Raw genomic sequence first — 9849 nt, forward strand, 5'->3', positions numbered from 1 at the left:
GGCAACGAAGAGGGAATAAAGTTTAGAGGGAGAAGGAGCCCTCCTCAGGATTCTGCCCTCATCTTGGTGCAGTGGGACCATGGCCACCTAGCCATTCCCACCGAGTCTTTGGTGCCAGTTCCTTCAGGGCAGGTGTATTTTGGTTCTCCTGTTTCTATGGTAAAGAGTAAATACAGGAGAGGGAAAAGCAGAGATAACGTACTTTCACCAATTGAGCCCAGCACATACACCCCCAGCCTCTTTTAAGTTTTGTGTTGAGACAGGTCTCCCTGAGTTGCCCAGCTGTCCTCGAACTTGTGATCATACTCCTCAGCCTCCACAGTCGCTGGGATTGCAGGTGTGCACCAGCATGTTCACCCCGTTCTTGAAAAAGCACTGCAGGCTGAGATGTGGCTCAGTGGCAGGTCACTTTCCTAGGGTGCCCAGCCACACCAAAGAACAACACCACAACCAGCACTGCAGCAAGGATGCATTACAGAGGAGAGAGAGCTGTTGAGTCACAGGATGTGGGTTCACTGTGGACTCCGTGTTTTAAGATGACTTGTCCTGAAAAAATTTCCAGCCCAGTCATTTGATGCTTCTCGATCTGGAGCATCACTTTCAAGACAACACTGCGATCCCGGGAGGTTCCAACATCTCCCAGAATCCACCATCTGGCAGATGTCCTGTGTAAGACAGATTGTGCCTTTTCTAGGAAAAAAGAACCCAGCAGTTAGCTGCATTGCACTTGCACTGTGACATACTGTGTGATGAACTTGAAAATGCCACCAACGCAGGTCAGCCTGGTGTACTGACAGACTGCGTTTCAGAGCTGAGCAAGGGTAAGAAGTGGAAAGCTGCGGTGCGCAGGAGCCAGATGCCTGTGAGCAACTAGGCTCTCTTCCAGCAGGCTTCCCTTCCAATAGGGCAGGGACTTCAAACGACATGGGGTCGAAGAGCAAATGGGTCCCCTACATCTAAAGCAAAAGCAGCCTGTTACTTACTAGTAGGTGGTGTGTGTGTGTGAGAGAGAGAGAGAAATGAGAGCATGCACTAATTATTTAAAAGAAGAGTAAGATTTAGAACTCCTGGCACAGCACGCCTGGGACTAGTAGATTTTTAAATAAAATATATTTTAGTACTGTCAAAGGTACCATACTTTTTTTAAAAAAAAATTGAAGTTAGTCTTTGTTTTATCCTTGCATTGAGTTTTTTTTTTAAAAAATTTTTTTGAAAAGGAAGAAATCTAAAAATTCATTGAAGTTAAATATATACATGGGCTAGGACGTGGCTCAGTGGTAGAGTGCTTGCCTAGCATGCTTAAGTTCCCGAGTTCACTTCCCAGCGCCTAAAACAAAAGAACATGTGCATGCTCCCACGAGTACACCCAGGAAGAAGACAAGGAAAATTTCAACTCCTGGTCAATTTAGTGTCACCTGTAATCTCGTCTGCTTCTACCCCTTAAAAAATTAGAAGCAAATCTCAGATGTCATAATTTTTGTGTAAATATTTCAGGGCTTTTCAAAGTATGTATAATCTCATAATTTTTTTTTACACCTAAATTGACAATTCCTTGATATCATGAGTTGTCTACAGGTTGGCAAGGTTTTTACGGTTCTGGAAACGGGAGCCAAATGACAGTTAGCTGATGTGCTGCTTCTACCATCTGCTGTGGTGGTTCATGGTCTAGAGGGGAGTCTCCCGGAGGGCTTCTTAAGGCACAGGCTGCGTGGCCCTGCGGGAGCTGCCAGCTCTATAAGCCGCCAGTGGGGAGCGTTGCGCCCTGTTAACCGGGGCTTGGGTCCACTCCCACAGCGCTCCCCACCACCTCTGTGCCACCAACAGTCTACTGTTGAAAGTGGGGTGCCACCTTATGTGTTTCCCTCCCTGGGATCCTGCTGACTATATCCTCTTCTGTGACCTGTTTGTCCCTTCCTATAAGGTCTGCAGCTTTTAATCCATTAATTAGGGAATAAAAGTTGTAACTCTGTTCCTTTATTTGTTAGATAAAATGCTTATACAGATAGAAATCTCTAATCACTATTGGGGAAAAGTGAAGTTTTTCATTTGTTTTTTATGCTGTTTTTTTTTTTTTTTTTTTTTTATATACCCAGAGTCTTGTACATGCAAGGCAAGCACTCTACCAACTGAGCTATATCCCCAGCCCTAAAAGTGAAGTTTTTAAGAAAGGCAGAACAAAGGCGCTATTCTTCATGCCTGTAGAATAATGCGTGGTTCAGTGACCTCCAGTGGTGAAATGGTGAACAGTTAAAGCACCCGTGTCATTAACAGTCCACGAATTTAAAATACTTGAAGTCCTTTTCTTTGGAGGTTGGAGTGAACCCAGGAGCACTCTACCACTGGGTACATCCCCAGCCCATTTTGTTTTGAGACAGGGCCTTGCTAAGTGGCTGAGATCACAGACGGACACAACCTGGGCCTGGCTTGACTTTAATCCTCTGAAGTGGTCACTCCTGGTCATGCTCAGATTGTTCCATTTGTGGCCAGTGAACACTTCCTCTATTTGGTTCCTGAGTCTTTGCATCACCCAAGTGTCAGCCGCATCCTCACTGGGCGCTGTTACAAGGTAGCCCAGGCTTATCTTGTGCATTTCCTGCCTCACTTGAAAGCAACAGTTTCTCCAAGGAAGACTGTCTCCTTGTTTCTGGAAAATGGTCTTTGGAGAATTGCAACCAGAGCACTAGGGATGCCTATTGAGACGGGTCTAGGAGGTTTCTATGGGGACTAAGATACTACTGTGGTGGCTTTAAGATAAAATACTCCATGAGTTCATACTGGTAATCAGGGCTGCATGGTTTTTACATTTTTTTTTTTTTGGTATGTATTTGCCTTACGAAACCAATGCTAAGAATACCAGTTTTTAGCACCAAGAATGATATAATTAGGATATCACATAATCACTCGTTTAATTTTCTTTTTCATTTTCAGAGATTACTTCTTAATTTCCTTTATATACTGTTTTAATGAGCTTCCGGGCTAGTGTGCAGAAACATTTCAGCTACATAGAGATGGGCACTGACCCATTCCTCATGCACTTTCATGGGTGCGGCCTCGTTCATGAGCCCCACGCTGTGGGGCAAGATGGACAGGTACAGACATTGCCTGGGTGTGATCTCATTTTAACTTGGTGGTGGGGTGGCAGGACACCGCTGTAGAGACATAGCCTCTTACTCCTCCCACACTTGCTGGCCAAAGAGAGAAGACCCAGCATGTGGCAGGGTCCCCTTGGGACCTCTCACCCGTTTTCCCGCAGTCACCTCCCAGGTGGCCTCCTGCACTCGGGTCTCAGCAGCCCCATCTCTCACCCTGCGTGGTGATGGTTTGGGTAGAAATGTTTGTTGCTCTTCTGGGGAAAGTTGCTGGTGGCTCCCGTGGCCTTGAACTCAGTGTCTTAGCCCCAGGGTCATCCAGTGTGCGCCTCTAGCCCCCCCATCCCCCTACTAGGTCCCTGGCTCTGGTCAGGTGGCTTCAGTGACAAATTCTGCTTTGGGAGTGTTCCTTTGGACCTTACTACCTCTGTCTTCCCTGCCTGTATGTCCTTCCTCTATGTGCCCAAGTTTCTACTGCTGCGTTCGACTCCACGTCATGCCTCATCAAAGTTTCCGGTGACCTCAGGTGGCTGGGTTCCATCTGCCCTTCCTGTGTTGTCATTGTGACTTCTCCACACCTCAGCTGCCTCCCCTGGGAAGTGGGGTTGATTACCGTGTCAGGGCTCCCTTGCCCTCAGAAGCTCGCTGGTCCAGCTCACGTCACTGGATGCTCTTGACCACACTGGGGCTTCAGCTCCCACCAGTGGGTTGCGTGATGTGCTTGGCTTACTTATTTCAGTTAGTTAACTGCATGTTTGTCAGCTCGTGAAATGTGAGTACAGAATGGGCCTTCTGTGGAACTGCACTGAGTCATCTGGAATGGCCGAGTGCAACAGCGGGTCGCCCAGCCACTGCCGCTGTCTGCCTGTGGGTGAGAGGCTAGGGGGCAACAAGGACCCAGGAAGGTCTCGCACCCACAGCCTGCCTTAGGTGTTTTTCTCCGTCTGCCATGTTACAGAAACCCAACCTAGAACTCAACAGGTGATACACGTGGGGTTTGCTTTATGCTCCCCCTCCAAATGAGTCTCCTTCCGTAGACTCAGGCAAAAAGCCTCGTCCCCACACCAGAAGAAAATGCTTGCATTTTTATGTTTTAAGTTAAACTAAACATGTCTAAAGGATGTATGTAGTTTTCACAATTCTACCCTGTAACTCACTTTTTTTTTTTCTTTTTTTTGGCACCCAGGGGCTCTCAACCACTGAGCCACATCCCCAGCCCTATTTTGTATTTTATTTGGAGACAGGGTCTCACTGAGTTGCTTAGTGCCTCGCTTTTGCTGAGGCTGGCTTTGAACTCACAATTCTCCTGACTCAGCCCCCCAAGCTGCTGGGTTTACAGGCGTGCATCACTGCACCCGGCTGTAATTAAGTTTTTAGATCAACCAAGTTATTCTCACATCAAATAAGAAGGTTTGTACTTCACAGTATTTTTGATGGTTACATAAAGCAATTGATATTATGCCTGGCTTATTGATTTCAACTACAGTAATCCTATGACGGAGATGGGATATCTTTTTTTTTTTTTTTTTTTCTTTTTTGTGGTGCTGAGGATTGAACCCAGGGCCTTGTGCATGTGAGGCAAGCACTCTACCAACTGAGCTATATCCTCAGCCGCCTTTTTTTTTATTATCCCATTCTATGGATGAAAAATCAGGTTTAGAGATTTTAAGTGACTCATCCAAGATTACACACCAGTAGGTTGCAGGACCAGGAAGAAGCCAGGTCCTTAGATTTCAGGGTCTATGCACTTACTGCTGTGGCACCCAGTAGGGCTGACTCCTTTGGGCCTATGATGTCAAACTGCTGAACGTGAATTCTGCCTGGACTCATTATCCAGAGTGCAAAATGCCTTCCTGTCAGATAAGTCAGGGTCCACAAGGGAGTCATTAAGTGATCATCACCATCTCTATTCCACTAAAAAAAAAAAAAAAAATTCCTTAATTTCTATATCACTGTCTAAGTAGTTTACATTAAGGAGACATTTGAATCCTAGAAGAGATTTTAAATTTATTCAGCTGTCACCAGATGGATAAGGAAGAAGATAAACAAAAGTCTACAGAAAGATGATATTGGAAATGACTGCCTTCTGCAGATGGAAGTCAAACACATTTTTTAATCCAGAAACATATTTGGATCCAAGGTTCATCTGGCTGCTCAAGAAATACTTCAGTGTAATCAAAGGCCTTTTTCTACGCAAAAACAATTTTTAGGTTTATAATTATTCCATCCATTTGCTGAAGAGCTGTTTTGATCTTAAAAAAATGTCATATCAAGAAAGTTGAAAGAATTTAGAAACCTGCTTGATCTCGTGATAGACTGTTCCATTCTAGAAGAATGTTCTATTCTTAAGAGGAAGGTGGATGGTACTCAGTGCCTTTATGAGCACAAGCCAAGCAAGGCCTTGTTATTTTAATCCAGATACAAAAGTTTCATGAAGTAACACTCACCTCACATGCATTCAGACATCTTGTTCTTCACTTTCAGCTACTAGGGATGTTGAGGTGGAAGGATCGGTTGATTTTATGAGTCTGAGACCAGCCTGGACAACATAGTGAGTCTCTGTCTCACAAAAAGCAACCAGTAGAGTCAGGTCTGGAGCACCAGAGAACACTGCCCAAGTTACATGTGGTCGACTCATCCCAGATGACTACACTGATGGATAACTACATGAAAACATAAAGAACAATTTTCTTTCTTTTTTCCAGTACTGGGGATTGGACTCAGGGGTGCTCTACCACGGAGCTATATCCTTTATTTTTTATTTTGAGATAGAATCTCACTAAGTTGCCCAGGCTAGCCTTGAACTTGTGATTCTCCTGCCTAAGCTTCTGAAGTTTCTGGGCTTACAGCCATGTGCCACCATGTCTGACTAAGAAGAACCAGTTTTCTAGAAAGGTATTAGGCAGGGAGCATGAATTCTTTCCTCAGATACAATGGCATGTACTTTCTGGAAGACAAGAAGTTCTGAGAACCTGTGTTGGTATCAGGGTGATGGCACACGTCTATTCACCATGAACAAGCACATCAGTACCACCTTGGTGCTGGGAGCGTTGTGGACACAGAGTGAGCCGAGCCAGGACCTGGGCTCCAGTCTCACCAGTGGCTGCTGTAAGGGCCACTGCAGAGCAGCCTTTCCTCAGCCAATGAAAGAGGACAACAGCTCCCACGGTGACCTGCCACTCAGAGCACAGGTTCAAACCAATCTAGGCTGCATCTAGATTATGTTTCTAAAGTTCATTTGTCTGAAAGCTTTCTCTCGTGAAGTCTCGATAACAAAGTGCTAGACTTATGGTGCATAAGTCTCATTTCCTCCCAGTCTTGGTTGCACTCCATGTTCACCAGATCATTTAAGGTATTCCATTTAATTAAAACCTTATCTTGTCCTCCAGTGAAAAATAAAAACAAAACCCATCCCTTGCTTACACACAATAATGATCAAGACACCCAGAAGACTTCAAATAACATGACATACGATAATACTACTCTTAAAAAGTTACATGACTACAGTACACAAATTATAATCACAATTATAAACCCAAGTTTGACACCCTAACCCTTCAAAGCCAAGGCAAACCAAGCAGCCCTGATTAGCTCAGTCTACCGGAATGTGCTCTGGTCAGGTGGACTAGATATGGGAGCAAAGTGGGGCTGCCAACCTGGAAGGGGCAGGAGTGGCTTAGAGTAGGATACAAGGACCAAGGGGCATGGACAGTGATTCTGTGAGGCTGCTCAGCACAGAAATGAGCTGCCTCGGGGTGGTCAGGCCCTGGGGTTTGTGACTTACCCCACATCTTGCCAAAGGCTGCTGCCACCTGGTGCAGGGGTATTTCTTTTTACTGTGGCCAAGCACCCCGCTTCAAGTTCTCAGGCACCCAAAAAGCAACCTGGCAGTAAAGATCTCAGAAGTGCAGTGGACGTTGGAATGATGCTTCCCTCATTTTTAGAGTACCCCCCCCCCCCCGCCCTTTTGGTACTGGAAATTAAACCCAGGGGCACTTTGCCACTGAGCTACATCCCCAGTCTTTTGTATTTTTTTGAGTCAGGCTCTTGCTAAGCTGCTGAGGTTGGCCTTCAAGTTGCAATCCTCCTGCCTCATCCTTCCCAGCTGCTGAGTGATGCCCCACCTCGAAGCCCTTCTTCTAGCTTCCTGACCTCCATCTTTCCTAGGGCTCAACTTCCTGCTTATGTGCAGGTGCCACCTAGTGGCGGCAGCTGCCTTGCCTGCTTTTCAGGGCAGGAAGTGCTTGGTATCCACTAAAACAAAAGGGAGGCAGGTAGAGTGCATCAGGCGCTGCCCAGATTCTCGGATGGGTACTTGAGTGGGTACTCGGGTGGGCCCAAGCGGAGGCTCCCTGAGGCTGAGCATGGAGACCAGACCCTGCGCATGCATGGCAGCTATTGGAGTCTTCCACTGCTAGACTCCCCTCTTGCCATGTGCAAGCTTCTCCATGTCCTTCTGTGAAAAATCAAAGCAACAAAAACACTAAAAGAGGTCTGTGAGCAGGGCACAGTGGTGCACACCTGTGACCCTAGTGATGTGGGGAGCTGAGGCAGGAGGACTGCAAGTTCAAGGCCAGTCCCAGCAACTTAACAAGACTCTCAAAATAAAATTTAAGAAAAGGGTTGGGGGTCTGGGGTTGTGGCTCAGTGGTGGAACCCTTGCCTAGCATGTGTGAGGCACTGGGTTCGATTCTCAGCACCATGTGTAAATAAATAAAATAAAGGTCCACTGTATATATATATACACACACACATATATGAGAGTGTGTGTGTGTGTGTGTGTGTGTGTGTGTGTAAAGGAACAAGCCTGGGGATGCCAGTGTTAGCTAGCATGTACAGGAGGCCTGGGTTCCATCCCCAGTACAACATACACACACACACACACACACACACACACACACGAATGTTTGACAGAACTGTAAACCTAGGAGAGAGCGAGCATGGGTGGACCCAGGAGGTTCCGGCATGTCTGGCAGCACTTGCCCCTCACAGTGCCCTCCCTCCTGCTACCCTCTCCATGCCTGGCAGATCCACTGGGGCCATGGAACTGCCCTGGGTGAGTGTCCTGGTAAAAGAAGGCCAGCCCACCTCCCTAACGTCTCACGGTTACCCATTGCCCTGTCCTCTACTTTTCAAAAATCCTTTTTTTCTTTTCAGACTCATATTATTGGTCTGTAACATCTTACTTGCCTTCTTTTTTAATATTTATTTTTTAGTTATAGGTAGACACAATATCTTTATTTTTTATGTGGCACTGAGGATCAAACCCAGTGCTCTCAGATGCTAGGCAAGCGCTCTACCTCTTGAGCTGCAACCCCAGCCCCCTTACTTCCCTTCTTAAGAATAATGCTTTTAGAGGGGCTGGAGTTGTGGCTCAGTGGTAGAGTGCTTGCCTAGCATGCATGAGGCACTGGGTTCGATCCCCAGCACCACATAAAAAAATAAATAAGTAAACAAATAAAATAAAGGTATTGTGTCCATCTACAACTAAAAAAATTTTTAAAAAGAATAACACTTTTAAGAAAGAAACATATACACACGGCAAAAATGTAAATATTTAAGTAGATGTAAAATGAAAAGAAAAATCCCCGCCCTTCCCCTGACTTCCATTCCAAAATTTAGCCACTGTGAGTACTTGGGTATGTGTGATGGTGAGGCCGTGGGACCCAGTTTGGTCAGACATCAGTCTAAATGTTGTTGTGCACGTACGTTTTAGGCATGATAAACATTTGCAATCAGTAGACCAGGTAGAATTGGCAACCTGCATAGTCTATGTGGGCCTCAGCTGGTCAACCAAAGGCCTTACAGCAAAGACTATGGTTTCCCAAAAAAGAAAGAACTCTCAAGAGTGCAACAGAGGAGCTGGGGATGTGGCTTAAGGGGTAGCGCGCTCGCCTGGCATGTGTGCAGCCCGGGTTCGATCCTCAGCACCACATTCAAACAAAGATGTTGTGTACTCCAAAAACTAAAAAATAAATATTAAAAAATTCTCTCTCTCTCTCTCTCTTTAAAAAAAAAAAAAAAGAGTGCAACAGAGAAGCCCTGCTTGGTTCTCAGCTCGCCGCCCAGCAGAATTCCAACTCAAGACTTCAAGGTCAGCTCCCACCTGAATTTCCAGCCTCCTGGACTGCCCTGCAAGTTTCAGACTTGCCAGCCCCCACAGTCAGCCAGTTCCATAGTCTCCCTCTGTCCATGCCTGACTGATTCCTCTTCTCCGGAGCATGCTCACTGACACGTGTCCATGATGTAGGTGGGCCACTGTCTCCCGAGTTGCCTTGCAGTCCTGTGACCAGAGGCTGAGAGTCGACTGGGCAACTTGGTGATGTCTTGGTTCTTGTGTGCAACTGTCTGATTAGACAGTGACCCCTGCACAGAGATGGAAGCACACGAGGCAGGTGGAAGTTAAGGCAGGTTCACACAAGTCCCCTGGAGAGAGTTGCAGGTGGTCCAGGACCCTAGGCTTTGGCTTCTTTGGTGGTGGGAGGCCTTGGCCACGCCTGTACGGCCATGTGCTCTGTAGCTGCTGTTGGGTGGGAGGAGTCTTCACCATGCTTTGTGAAAATTGGGGGCTTGCACCTGTGTGCCTGGATCGCTTTGTCCTCTCTGGCCTTGTGCCACTGGTGGAAGGTCATGTGATGGTCAGCTGACCTCCAGACCAGCTTGTGGGTGTGCCCATGGCCTAGGGTACAGGATGCATAAATCTATAGGAGAGTGTGCTGTGCCTTTTTCTGGAGTGTGGAAGAAGACTGGTACCTCTGGG

Source organism: Marmota flaviventris, chromosome 12 (assembly GCF_047511675.1).
Source record: "Marmota flaviventris isolate mMarFla1 chromosome 12, mMarFla1.hap1, whole genome shotgun sequence".
Lineage (NCBI taxonomy): Eukaryota > Metazoa > Chordata > Mammalia > Rodentia > Sciuridae > Marmota > Marmota flaviventris.